Here is a 14,836-nt window from a genome sequence, read left to right on the forward strand (position 1 = left end):
TGCCCATCTTGTATGAAACAACTGTGAGCCCCTAAAACAGTACTTCTACAGCTTCCCCTCTACTATTTCCTCTCCATTCATCTAAAAGCAGTCACCCTCCAGATACCAGCTGGCATCTGGAACATGCCCTTCTGTTGGTGTTGGCAACCAAACCAGCAGGCTTTTTCTGTTAATTAGCCTCTCCAACACTAGGCCAATGAGCAGCATCCATGGTACAGCATTTATACACTCAAAGCAACAGATCACACTGGTCCATTTTCATTTTATATTTTAGACCCTCTGTTGCCACACACATGCATGTCAAAACCACCAGATGCCAATATCTTCAGCCTTAGTTTCAGAGAGGAGGAATGGGAGCGGCACATTAGCATAAATCGGAATTACTATGCACGACTGTCACTTCAAAGATAATCAAAAAAAAAAAACGTTCACAAACGTTGGAATGAGTCACAGATAATCCACTTTGCTTTTATTTATTTATTTATTTATTTGCTTTTAAGCCACTCAAGAGCATTTCACATGCTTATGTAACTTAGAACGGGATGCTTCTACAGGGCAGCAGCTGCAAGACGCACAAGGACAGGAAATATATAATGAAGAGGGAATAACTGAGGACAAAGGGAAAAGGCAATAATCGATACATTTCCACTGCCAAGTAATCATTATTAGCACTTCCAGATAGACCTCACTCACAGAGAGTTTCTTCAGATTGCCTGAACATCGAAAAGGCGGCAGTTTCAGACATAGTGTCTTAATATATGGTTGCACTTTTATCAGTAGACACAATAGATTTATGTTAAATGGTCAATTTAGTGCCCAAAAACTGCTGAAGCAATAGGTTGATTAATCTATTAATTGATTGTTTTTTCTGACAAACCACATTACATTCTTCTGTTATTTACAATAATACAATACAAAGAACTGCAGCAGCAAGTCTTCACATTTGAGAAACTGGAAAGAGCAAATCATTGGCATTTTTCCTTGCTCAATGACTTAAACAATTAATTGCTCTTTATGGGGCCCTGGTGGCTCACCTGGTTGAGCGTGCGCCCCATGTACAAAGGCTTAGTCCTTACTACAGCGGCCACAGGTTAGATTCCGACCTGTACCCCTTTGCTACGTCATTCCCCCTCTCTCTCCCCTTTTGTGTCTTAAGCTGTCCTGTCAACCAAAGGCCTAAAAATGCCCACATAAAATCTTAAAATTGCTGTTTATATTTTGTCTGCCGACTAATCGAATAATGGACTAACTGTTTCAGCATTTGATGAAAATGAAACAAACTTTCAGCTTCTCAAATGTGAGAATGTGATGCCTTTCTCTGTTTTATATGAATGTCAATTATATTTGGGGGTTTAGGGCTGTAAAAAAAGAAAAATGTCACCACTCCATATCTGAGACATTTCTCATTTTCTGACATTTTATAGGACAAAATAATCAACCAGTGAATCCAACAATTGATCAATAATGAAAGAAATCATTAGTTGAGCCAAACAGAACTAATCCATTACAGGCAGTGGTAGCTTGAAGATCAGAAAGCTTTTGAAAGTTGGGTTTCCGTTAACTTTTCTTGCTGGTTATAACTGGGTGGGAGATGTTATTGCTGATCCTTTAATCGGTAACAGTTAAAGCTGCTCGGTGCACTCTACTGTACAACACAGAACGGCTGGGATTTTTGGAGGTGCACGTCAGTTCAACAGTTTGAACAACTTTCCCCTTACTGTTACTGTAGTCAACTTTTATGATTAAAAGTTTACTGTATATGAAAATGAAGACGAAAACCGTCCATCCCCCAACACCGTAAACTAATGACATCATATCTAAGACCTGTGGGCCTCGTCAAGCAGCCATAAAGTTTAATCAAGCCCAATGAAATGTGTTTTTCACATGGTGCCATTCATTTTCATAAGCCCTGCCTTTACTACCCTCCCGTGTCGCCTCAGTGTCTCAGTGGAGTTGTAGAAAGTGGGGCTCAGGCAGAAGAGGAACACTTTCACAGCTCCATTTTCATTTAGGATCATTAGAAATTCAATTCCCAGCAAATGACTTTTTATAATTTCACAGCAGTCCCTTAAGATGTTCTTGCATGACCTACTTTTGTCTCAAGCAGCACAGGCTTCTCTTCATCGCCACAGTTCACAATGCACATGCATATTCTTAAACTCCATCTCCCAGTCTTCCTGTTTAAGTGTGGGTGTTTAAGGCCACCCATGCTACAGTAGGACTGCTGAGGTCACTGCAGGGGAAACTGGTCATTTGTTTTAGAACTCTCAGGGTGATTCAGGACTACTGTAGCAGCTGGCTATTTTCAGCTTGTACATAATGGCGTCTGAAACCACTGTGACTCTGTCAAATATGCCTATATTTTCTTTCTATAGACATAGAAAGAAAATATTAACACTGACACTATAGTACACCCCCCCCCCGGAGTCCAGTTTATACCTATTCCACTGCGATTTTATATTTCTCTGAAAAAAATCACAAATCCTCCTTATACTGAGGTTGATTCATCAAGATCACAGGGTGATTTTCACCAGTGTATCAACATAAATTCCTCTCTGGTTCTGTTGATTGCTGACTTCAAGTGCAAACACACTGTATATCAACAGCTAAGCATGCTGAGATTATGTTCTGTGATCTGCCCCATCTGTTAAAAGGCGTTTGAAGATAACAGCAGATCTGTCTCGGCTGCCCTGTGCAGTTAAGAAGGAAGTGTGTACAGCTGACACTTTAAGCGTTAAATGAACACACTCACTTTTCTGTCTGTGCAAACAAGGCTTAATAAAAAGGTGATGGTCTATGAATCTGGTGCTCCACCTTTTTCAATTCCCTGCTTCACTGAGCATCCTATGGAAGCACAGGGCCACCGATTCCCAGGAAATACCCTTACAAAGTGACATCACATGTCTAGTAATACGACACGTATGAAATGTGTAGGAATAGTGATTTCACACAAGGGGATTTGGGACACTGACCAAAAGCAAATTAAATCATGTCATGAAGCAGATATGGGCCATCAGCTAAAAAGAAAGTTGACTAGTAGGACCCCAGAGGAAAGATCCAGACTGCAGGACATTAAGTGAGTGATGATTGCAACAGATATCGCTCTATTCAGGTCAATGATACGGTTACCCTTTGAAACTTTTGGCCTAATGGAGCTAATGAATCCTCTATCATTGAGTTCATGACGCGTACATCCTTGAAGTGAAGTCCACTGCCCCCAAGTTGATCTTAAACATCATCAGTTTTGAGCCTGCTGGCTCTGACAGGTGGTCCTGTGTTGGGGAGCAGGTGACCCCTCCCTCTCAGCCCTCGATACTGTCAGTCACAGTGACAAAAGGTGACATTAGGAGCAGATCCTGCCATGATGAAAAAGGGCATCTGCACAGCATGTACATCTTTTAATAGCCTCTGCCTAGATCAGACACGCAGATAGAGACACACACATGTACCCACTTTTGAGTGAGTACACACACAGTGAGATACAGGGTTCCTCTTTGGTCCGAAAACACACTACACACAGCAGTTATTTAGGAGTACAAGGTGCCCTCCTGAGAAAAGAGGACAAATAGTTAGAACTTGATGGGAGGAAGTGACAAAGTACCACAGGTGAGCAAACCGCAATGTCCTCAAATCATTTTTGAAAGAACTTGAAAGAATAATTCCCCTTGTTCCACTTCTTATAACTTGGACCTTATTTCTTGTAGTTTTGGCCACTATTTCTATCTGTAATAATAACAATGTACTCAATAAAAGTAGTTTCTGAAATCTGGGAACAGGGATGTGATTAACGATTTATTTAATTTTTGATTCATCTTTTGATTATTTTCCAGATGAATCGCTTTGTCTACAAAATATTAAATTACATTTTAATTACATTTTTATTAAATAAAAATATAATTTCCCCATGGCAATTATTAAAGTATGTCTTCTTCTTCGTCTTCTTCTTCTTCTTCTAGAAAACAGAGAAAATCCCAATTTCCTTGATCACATGGTGCTGGCTCAACTTCTAATTGCTTGTTTTTTCCGACTAACAGAGCAAAACCCACATTTATTTAATTCCCAATGAAGTAAGACAGAGAAAAGCCGCAAGTTATCTCATTTGGAAACTAGAACTAGTGAATATTTATTGGTTAAAACTGAAAAATAGTTGCAGATTATTCGACTTCAAATCGATCGACTAATCGAAGAACTGTTTCAACTCTAAACATCACTACAACAAAGTCTGACAGGGCGAGAGACATGAACAGCCAGAGGATCAGACAGATTGTAAACAAGCAAAAGTTTTAACCAAATTATCCAAATCAATTTAAGATAAGATACTTTATTTGTCATTGTACACAGATACAACGAGACATTGTTTGGAACAAACCTGAGATGCCCACATTTGAAGGTAAAACTGGAAGTTAGTGCACACATAATGTAAGCAATGTAATCTGTGATGGATTTAAAACGAACATTCACCTTGATTTTCTCCTTTGAATAAGTTTGTTATAGCCTGGGGAATTGTTTTGTTTTTTAAAAACCTTGTCCAATCATCTTACTGCCTGGGTTTCTTGCCCTTCTTCTTAGCAATGTGACCATGTTCCTAGATGTCAGACATGATTGTTAGAAATGATGGCCAAAACTACGAAAATAACACCCCAAGATGTAATAAAACAGAATTATCCTTAATATTAGGAGTATGTTCCACATGTTTTGTTGCTACTTGGCAGTGGTGGAATGTAACTAAATAGATTTACTCAAGTACTGTACTTAAGTACAAATTTGAGGTACTTTACTTGAGTCTTTTCTTTTCATCAGAGAAATATTGTACATTTTACTCTACTAGATTAATCTGACAGCTTTAGTTACTTTACAAATTAAGATTTTTATTATGAATTAAACTACCCAAAAATATATAGTTCTACAAGTCCAGCTGAAATGATTAGCCTTTAAACACTTAGCTGATTTGATGTTTTGATTGTTTCCAGTTTCTAAAACGTGAGGATTTTTCAGCATTGAGTACTTTTACTTTTAATACTTTCAGTAAATTTCCCTAATGATACTTACATACTTTTACTTAAGTAATGTTTTCAATGCAGGATTTTACTTGCAACAGAGATTTCTACAGTGTGGGATTAGTACTTTTACTTAAGTAAAGGATCTAAATACTTCTTCCACCACTGCTACCTGGCTACCTTACAGTGTACAGAGTACCCACATAGAAACAGAAATAGTGCACTCCAGTAAAGATGGATTGTGGACATGCTGAATCTTTCACAACCTCGCTCTGAAAATAACAGCGTGCTTTGAGGAAATGTGAAATGGCTGATGTGTTGGAAAGCTCAAGAAGAGATACTGTGCAAGTCTGCCCAGCAGAACAAAATGGTCTCCCCAGAGTAACACTGGAGACAACAGCAATCCCTTCCTTCTCTTGTTCTTCCTGTAGTTATACTTTAGATCTGCCACCGTTGAAAGACATCCATTACAGCCCACAGCATGTTTTGCTGTAGGCTGAAATGGGTGCCTTTTCATCATTGTCTCCGTGCTAATTGAAACTAAATCTGTGGGTAGATAGGTCCATTTGGTCAGGCTAGGCTTTTAACTCTAGTTAATGCACAATGCTATTTGTCTGAGCACATGCTGGAATCGAAATATGGTGTCTGACTCAAGGGAGAAGTTAGGTTGCTTCAGTCATGGACAGTGAAGATTCTCCTTGAAAACAACTAATATATTCTTCGCTTTAGGGATTTTCGACATTGCCAGAGCTGGGGTGATAAAAAAACCCAGAACATTGCATGTTTAGGACAGATTCCGGTGTGTTTTTACCACAACTAGAGGTCAGAAATAACAGATGTTTTAGTTGTTGTTGTTATTAGATATTTCAATTTGATTAATACAGTGAGACCTTTTCAGTAGTTCGGATTAGTGAAATGTGATAATGGGAAGCAATGAGTGTAGCCCAGAAGTCATTTTTTACCTTTCATGTAGAAAAACACCACAATTATTAAATAATAGATGGTGTCATGTATAAAAGATTGGGCTATTTGTGCATTATTCACAACTAATAATAGGTATAATATTCCAGAGGTCCGATGTTGGTTGAGTGCAAATAACAAATCCAGCTGATACATTTCTATGAATATTTCATAAGACCTGAGCTGTGTCAATTATTCATGTTTATTGTAATGACGTCTTGACACAAAAGCCCGGACAGAGTGTGTGGAGTTCTTGCAGGTTTCATGAAGTTAAACCAAAAAAAGAAACTATTGATTAACAGATGTAAAACAAAATCAGCTTTAGCAAAGCAAAGACAGACCTGTCATAACCCTTAAAAAAGGAGACAGTATATTTATTTAGGCTACTGGAAACATTTTTACCAAAAACAATTTGCAAAGGACCAGCTGAGAAAAACCAAGGACATCTACACGAGCTGCTCTAGTAGGAAATTGATGAAATGGCTTTTCCAATATAGTGAAACATCATCCACACATAAGCTAAAACACATTTCCATATTCCATTCCTGGAGAAAAAACACATTTGAATGAGGAAGGCACACGTGGGGTATAAGATGTAGAGCAGGGAATGGAATAATCTAAGCTTAGTGACAGTACAACCTTTCGAAAATAATAAGGTGACTGGAGTTGTAGGTAGGCAGGGAGGGAGAGTCGCAAGATTGTATCACATGGAGGGCAAAGGCATATTAATCATAGTCCGGGAACACATGAGCACAACGGTAAGGAAAGAACTCGGGAAAGGTTAATGTGTGGAAACGGGTGTAATAATGTGCAGCGTTGGAATACTAAAATGGTGCGTTCAATATGCAGCAAAGCAATCATGCACTTTGTCACATGTCGGTGTACAGAAGGCAATGCTACGCATACACTGCTGGCAAGAAAATATGATGAAAAAATGTACACCATCTGCCAAACAGCATGAATTTAACAATAAAAACAGAAATGTTTGTGTGTGGGAAGCTGAGCTAGTTAAGGCTGTCAGTTTGAATCTGACTCAGCCTTTCCTGCATGTCATCCCCGTTCTCTCATATTTCCTGCATCTCTGTATAGACAAATAATTTCAAACATCATCTTAATCATCATCAACAACCCACACTAGGCAAATAATCCTTAAAAAAAAAAACCTTCAGACACAGAGAGAAGACAATGCGTTAACTATTTTCAGATCCATTTCTGACTCATTCATGACCTTGATAATGACAATAAAGAGCCACTGTGGAAGGAACAAAAGCAAAGCTGGCACAAAGTAAATCTAAACTTAAGTGATTCAATTCAGCTTCTTTTTTGACAGTCCAGCGGGCTACAAGCTTTACATCTCTGTTTCAAATGCAAAATCAAAGAGACTGTGTACTCATCAGCAGGCTACAGAGCCGGCGATCTCCCTCATTGTCTCGAGGCATGGATGTCTTGGCAGCTGGCCCTGGTACTTACGGTGCCATTGCCTCCCACTAATGAATGCAGACAAGAATTCAAAGGCCATATTGAAAAGTAGCAACATAACTTCAGCGTACATTTGTCAAGACATTCAATTTCGCTGACACAGACAGCACTAAAAGAGACTGAAAACACTGAGGAGAGCAGGAAGAGAGATCACATGGGAAAAGTATGTTTTCATCAGGAAAACCTTATCACTGTCTGGTCTCATAAACTAACCCATTTTATTTTAATAGCAACTGTCATTTTCATGTGATCAAGGATGTTTAACACAGACATTGAAAAGTCATTTTGTTTGATTTGTGGGCTTTCTAGTTAGCCGTTTTCGTTTCATTAGGAAAAAGAAAAATTCATCTACTTGTATGTTGTTTCAGTTGGCTCATAAGTGGGGTCATACGGGGACTGGACCCTGACTGTCACAGCTCACACAATAACTGCTTACATCCTTCCAATCATGCATGTTTGCAGCATTTCAACCGTAACCACTTAACAGCTCTAAATCATCTGAATAAGGGGTGCTTGTGCAGTCTGTCAGTCAGGGTCCAGAACCGTTCTGCATGAAATAACTTATTCTTCAAATTCATTCAAGAAAAACCCTATTATCTAAACTGCCCTGTTTTCAAAAACATTATTCTTACTCAGAGACATGGTACGTTTGCAAACAAATTCCTGAAGAGTAAATCATTTTAACATTTGCTGAGCTCACCATCAATGCAAATCTGAGCCTCACGACATCAGCATAGCAATTTCCCCTTTTCTACGGTGAAAAGGTGTTGTAATAAGCATGCCGCTGGTTCAGAACAACAATCCTGGCCTTCCAACAGAGTATTGTGCAACATCAATCAGGACTGTGGGCACTAATGGAGCTTCAGTGGCCATCAGAGAAGGGCAGCCTTCTGATAAATGAGGGAACACAGCACAAACAACCCCATGTACAAACAGAAATACACAAACAGATTCCCATCAGTCTGCATGCAAGTAATGATAATGTCTTATGAAAGGCCTTGACGATCTTCCCACAACACTGAGATTTACAGATATGGACAGCATAGGAGTGATAAAATATGAGAAAGAACAAGCAATATCTTCTAACTGTTTTCATATACTGAAAACATTATTTGGGAGGGGGACTATTTAATTAGACCCCTATTATTCACAGTAATTGGCCATTCTGCATCCCAGGAGTGTAACTGGGCAATAGCTGTTAACCTTCTGTGTCCATTGCTGCTGTTGTCCCCCAAACTATTAATATACTTGTGGGCATCATTTTCAGATGACTCCTGGGAAGAGTTTTCATTGAATCTCAATAAGGGGTTGATTATCTCCAACTGTTTATTCATGCGAGGTGGATTATTCCGAGAGTACTTTGAATTGGTATCTCATACAAAACACACACGTTTTGTTTTGCTGTGAACGCAGGCAAGTATCTCATGGATTATACTTTTCTTGCTGAACAAAGCCACGTCTAATATTAAAGACAGTCACAGAATAAGTCGGTTGCTCTGTGTTTTCACCACCTTGTTTTGTTAGATTAATGCAACATTATGTAAACTATTGATATGGAACACCACCGGCATGGCCTTTTCAAGTACTATGCCTGGTGAAATTGGTTTCATATTGTTGTGCAATGCAAGACTTCACATTATTTGCAACTAAATATAGTGTAAATGTTAAATGAGAGGTACATTGTGGCTATGCTGCATGTTCCCAGGCAGTACATATAGCTGGTGCCACCAACAGACCTGGAAATACTACACTAGGTACTTGGTACACTAGGCCATCTGTCAGGAAGCAACGAGCAGATTTACACCCAAAAGGCTACCAAGGCCAAAGGGGATCAACAGTAGGGAGGAAAACTGTGGCCAAAGACGGGTCTTGAGGTATTCATACGGTAAGAACACAATACACTGAAAGACCATGTTGCTCACCATGTTGTTTGCGTGCTTTCAAGTTGAGCTCTAATTAGGGCTGTGGAAAGAATCAAATTTGAATCACAATCACGACTTCGGCTCCTAGCGATCACAAAAACTATGTAATCGAGAAAAACAATTATTTTGCACATTACATTTTGCAAGTAAACTCTTATTTTGTCGTGTTCTGAATAAATAAAAAAAAAAAAGAAGGTTAAAAATGGGAAAAGTATTAAGGGAAGTTTCACAGTTCAAGGTGTTTTTTTTACTGTTGATTTGTTTAACTCTTTCACTGTTTGAGTTCAACAAATGCAACATCTTTCCAAAAGTCAATGAGAAATCCTGTTAAACAATCGTGATTTCAATATTGACCAAAATAATCATGATTATGATTTTGTCCATAATCAAGCAGCCTTAGCTCCAATGAGGCAAAAGTCCTATCAGTTCTGTTGACATGGCAATGAGGCATTACATCTTTGACCTTGATTTACAGGTTCTCAGTATTCTGTGTTGCACCTGTAACCTAAGCAGGATACATTTAGTACATATTAAGCAGAAAACAAATGGCACTCATGAGTAGTGCCCTAAGGGTATATTTAGGATATGTTGAACAAAGGTTTGGTTAGGTTTCAGGCACAAAAAAGACTTGGTTATGTTTAGGGAAACAGCATTATTTGGTTTTGAAACAATCATGGTCATAGTTTAAAGAAACCCATGTTAACTGAAGGCAGAAAACGACAACAAACAGCAATTTATTGTTGACCTACCCCATTCTCCCTCCACGGACTTTGTGGCTCTATAACAATGCCACACTATTTTCTCCTTTGGTCCTGCCCGACAAGAGAGGACTTAGTCGCTTGTACGTAAACATGTGTTGTTTTGGTGCATCTGCTGAGACAACCAGTGCTTTCGTTTTTCATGGGAGGACTGTCTCAATATGTTAAACTGACTCACTGATTCACTTAAAAAGATCAAAACATCATGCAACACAAGTAACATAATAATTCTAATATTGTCAAATCACTGCCCTCATATTTGTCACTGAGTAACTGAGCTGTATCTTGCATCACTGATTCCTGTCTCCATCCACTTCATCATTCCATTCCTTTAATTACTTGTGTGAATATTCATGCAAGATCATAGCAAGAGCAATTTTCTGATATAGCTGATGCATTATGAGTCATATGTTTAGTACCCAGTGAGTAAAGGGTACTAAAACAGCTTAATCAAGTGCTCTTGCTAAGGGCCATAACTGTACTCTGTTTATGTGCCAGGGTGCTCTTCTCTCCGCCACCCCGCACCCCCTTTGAGTTCCTGTTATCTGGAGTATTTACACGGCAGCATCACTATGTGAGTGATTAATTAAAAAGCTGTCGCTTTTTTCCCAAAACAACACAGCCGTCTAGACGCCTCCGTTGGAATTGATTTATAGAGCTCAGCTTTTGATGCTATACTTCTATGTGTTATCTCTATAAAAAGATGATATATATTATCATTATACAGAAACACTTCACTTGTCACAGATGAAAGTACATCTCAAACTGTGCCTTACAAAATAACTTGCACAATTACCAAAGCTAAACTGATTAATATTGAATTCACTGATGTAGACCAAAAGCATCAGCAAATACTAGAAACTTGTCACGATATAATAATGATTCTATACATAGAATATTTGCTGATATCACAAAGTCTGCCACGATACGATTTCGATTTGATTCAATTCAGGGACTTGTGATCGATGTAAGACGACATCATATGTCCATTTGACACAATCAGTTACATTTATATCAACTCACATAAGGCAAATATGATTTGACAATTGTATTACTGAGCTCTTCCAGACATTTAAATGAAAAACAAACTATTCTTTTTAATAAAAAGAAGAAATATAAAGTGGGAATTTCAAAATAAAGGCACATCTTAAAAGGAGAACGTTGGTATTTTTCAACCTGGACCCTATTTTCCCATGTGTTTGTGTCTACGTGACTAATGGGGATAACATTTCTTTAAATTGGTCCAGTATTGAGCGAGAGCACTGCAGCCGACAGCCGCGAACCGGGCTGCGATGTAATCGCACAGGGCAATTACCTGTATGCACCGTCAACGTACGTCCGCTAAAAGTGCTTGTTTTTGCCACTGACAGGATCCGATTGTTATTATAGGTGTGAAAAAGATGAAGCCAATAGACCCCCATGTTAAAATCAGGGTTCTTGCAGGTTTTAGTAAGTCAAATTTTAGACCTTTTTAAGACATTTTAAGACCATAAAGATTGAAATTTAAGACCTACAAAACTGGCTAATTGGCCAAGTCTGCTGAAGGCATTTTACGGCTAGCTTATGTTTCTCCGCTCTAGCGTGTGACTCCAGCGCCTTCACACCCAAAGTCCCTAATTGAATATTTTGTTGTTTTTTTTACAAAGTTTGCAGCGAGCCTCGTACCTGGAGCTGGGTACCGCTTGTAACCAACAGCGGAAATCGCTGTGATCTATCCATGTCTCGTTAAAAGTACACTTTCCCATTTTCCACTTTAACAAACTCTGAGGAGACGCAGACGTATTTTGCGGGCAGATATTGCATTTATCACAGGATTTGTAGTTTTATCAAAGCATAAGTACCAACACCAATTTCCCCCAGAAAGAACTACAACACACCGAACCAACGTTCTGAGGACAGCGTTCTGCTTGTTTTGTTTCAGAGCAAAGACTCTAGAGCTCCGCTTTGTAGGCTACGACTCAATACTTTTTCTTTCTGCGGCCAGCGTTTCTGGAAATGAACGAGGGTAAAACCTTTTTTAGACCTGACTAAATTTAATTTTCGGATGAAAATCTGGCTGTTTTTAAGACTTTTTTAGACCCCGTGGGAACCCTGTAAAATGCCCCCATTTTAATGATACTTAGTTAAAGTTCGGCATTATTAGGAGCATTCCCTTTGAGTGACAGGTGGGCTGCCATCACAGGAGGCGAGCGTAAACTGTAGGCTTCATTCAGCCCGCCTCAGGTCCATCCATGCAGCCACCTCTTAGACCATTTTTGGATGAGCCAGCGTCAGGCACTGCCAAGATGGCGACAGCCGGAGCTACCGGGAGCCACCCATTTTGAGCTTCATTTTGGTTCTTTAGAAACCTATTGGTGACGCCATAGAGACTACATTCATATTTTATACAGTCTATGGTCCCTCTTCACAAACATACACCACGATCACCACAGCAGAGATTGGGGGAGTGATAATATTAAACCTCTTCACCCAAAAATGCCAGAGATACTAAGTCAGCTGTTGTCTTGTACCTATTGCATAAACCTACCGCTTTGAGTTTATGCTATTTCAATAATGCTTCACTCAGTGTAAAGCATGTGAAAAAAAGTTTGCTGACTAGCCTACCTTACCTATGTGTGGCAAAAGCCACATTGAGCTTCCCATGAAGCCAATATTACAGGAAAATAACGTGTGAATGTGCAAGACAACAATGACATTTAAAGGTGCATTATGAGTTCCTGCGCGGATACTTCTGTTGACGTTCCAAGTAAATTTCAAACAAAACAGAGCAAGCTCGCCCCTCCCCCCATGTTTCCATAACTGTCATGACTAACTGACACTAACCCCCACCCCTCCCCCAACCATATTTTTCATTTTCATTCAAACCTTTATTTAACCAGGATAAAAAAAAACTCCTTGAGATTACAAATCTCTTTTACAAGAGTGTCCTGGCAAGTGGCAGCAACACCAACAACCAACTGCGATTGGCTGGACAACAAAATATTTTAGGTGCACAGCCTGTGCCTCTAGTGTTTGTTTGACGTTTACGACCCCTGTGTTGTCTCCCGAGACCGGGTAGCCTAGAAATCTAGACGCACCCTAGCAGCAGCAAATGTAATTTGCAGCCAGGGTCAGTCTAGCAACTCTCCGTTGGCTTGCGGAAAGAGCTGGAAAAACCAAACTCTAGCCGGGCCAATCACATTGTGTATAGAGTCGGTGGGTGGGCTTATGGCTGCTGCTGCTGGGAACAGCGGTCTTTCGAATTGTCTTTGGCCGTGACTCTGGAAGACTTGGAGTTAAGCTTTTCTTTGAGAAAAGAACAAAGAACGGCACTGAAGTCATTCTTAAAAAATTTAGATGTGTTCGGAGTTTTGCCGACCGGACACGGCAAAAGTTTAATCTATCAACTAGCTCTGCTACCTTCTTCGTTGCTCTGCTTGGTTGTAGCGCTATCCTATTGCGTGCAGAGAGAATTTTAAAAGACAACCGTTTATCCCGCCCATCGGATTGAGCCCTGTCAATGGTGAGTTCCCAGACCCAACATCTTGATGTGGGTTCTGGCTTGTCAGGCTAGAGACGTGCTTTTTTTACAGTGTATTCAGGGGGCAGGCAGCTAGCAGATCAAGGAGAGATGCCTTCGATTTGAGACAAAAATGAAATCGCGCTGAAACCATGCAGGAACTCATAGTGCACCTTTAAAGCCAATTTACAATTTCACCATCTAGTAGAGACCTGGTTTGAAGTAAGCAAATAGGAAACAGGCTAAACGAATGGCAGCAACCTTTTAAACCCATCAATCCATCTCACATGCAGCAGCAGGCCGTTGTGTTAGCACCGCGGAAAAAACAGCCCCATCATTTCTTTCAATGAGACCACTGCATTGACACAGCAGAATGCCAATGCAAATCACGCAGCTACCTACAGCAATATGCTGTTTTCAGTATAAACACCCAACTCTTCAGCTATGCAGCAGAACTATTGTATTATCTTGAGTATGTTGAAATCAAACAGATTCACAGATGGGAGGACACCATTTCTTCTATTAAGGGGTTATGTGGCATTGATAAGCAGCATTACCAACAGTACGACAACCCATCCTCTGTGTTACCAAAGCTTCCTATGAAGCCAATATTACAGGCAAATAATGATGTCAAGAGGCTGTGTCCAAGGAAACAATCATGTTTACATCCCTACAGCAACACAATCTTAGCCTCTATTAGGGACCCGGGTGTACAATTGGGTAATAGAAAACAACTTGCAAACCTATCCAAGTTATTCTTCATCTCCTCACACATCAACAGCATGGAGCTTCAAACACATGCCAAACAAAAAGTAACCCAAAGAAATATGATCAGCCACTAGAAGAAAATTGTTTACAATTGCACATAAAGCTAGCAGCAACATAGCGTGAATTTGCAAACAGCCAACACCATGACGTTGCACGTTAGCAGTGTTGCTGGCGGGACTGAACAGAATTAACACATTGGCTCAAGATGTAGCTAACGTTATTAGCACAAACATCAAGCACTTACCTTATCCTGGCATTTGTTTGGGAAGAGTCAACGTCAGTCCCACAGCTAAGGTAGGTAAACCCCATTCGAACTTCGAAGCACATCTTTGAGACAGTTGATAGACCACCAATCCACTTATTTCTTCACAAAGCTGTCCTGAAGAGACATTATGAGGCAGTTAGCAGGCTAGCTTTCTTATGCAATGCTCCATAAGGAGCAGAGTTAGCAAA

This window comes from Sander vitreus, chromosome 12 (genome assembly GCF_031162955.1).
Source record: "Sander vitreus isolate 19-12246 chromosome 12, sanVit1, whole genome shotgun sequence".
In the NCBI taxonomy this organism is placed as follows: Eukaryota; Metazoa; Chordata; class Actinopteri; order Perciformes; family Percidae; genus Sander; species Sander vitreus.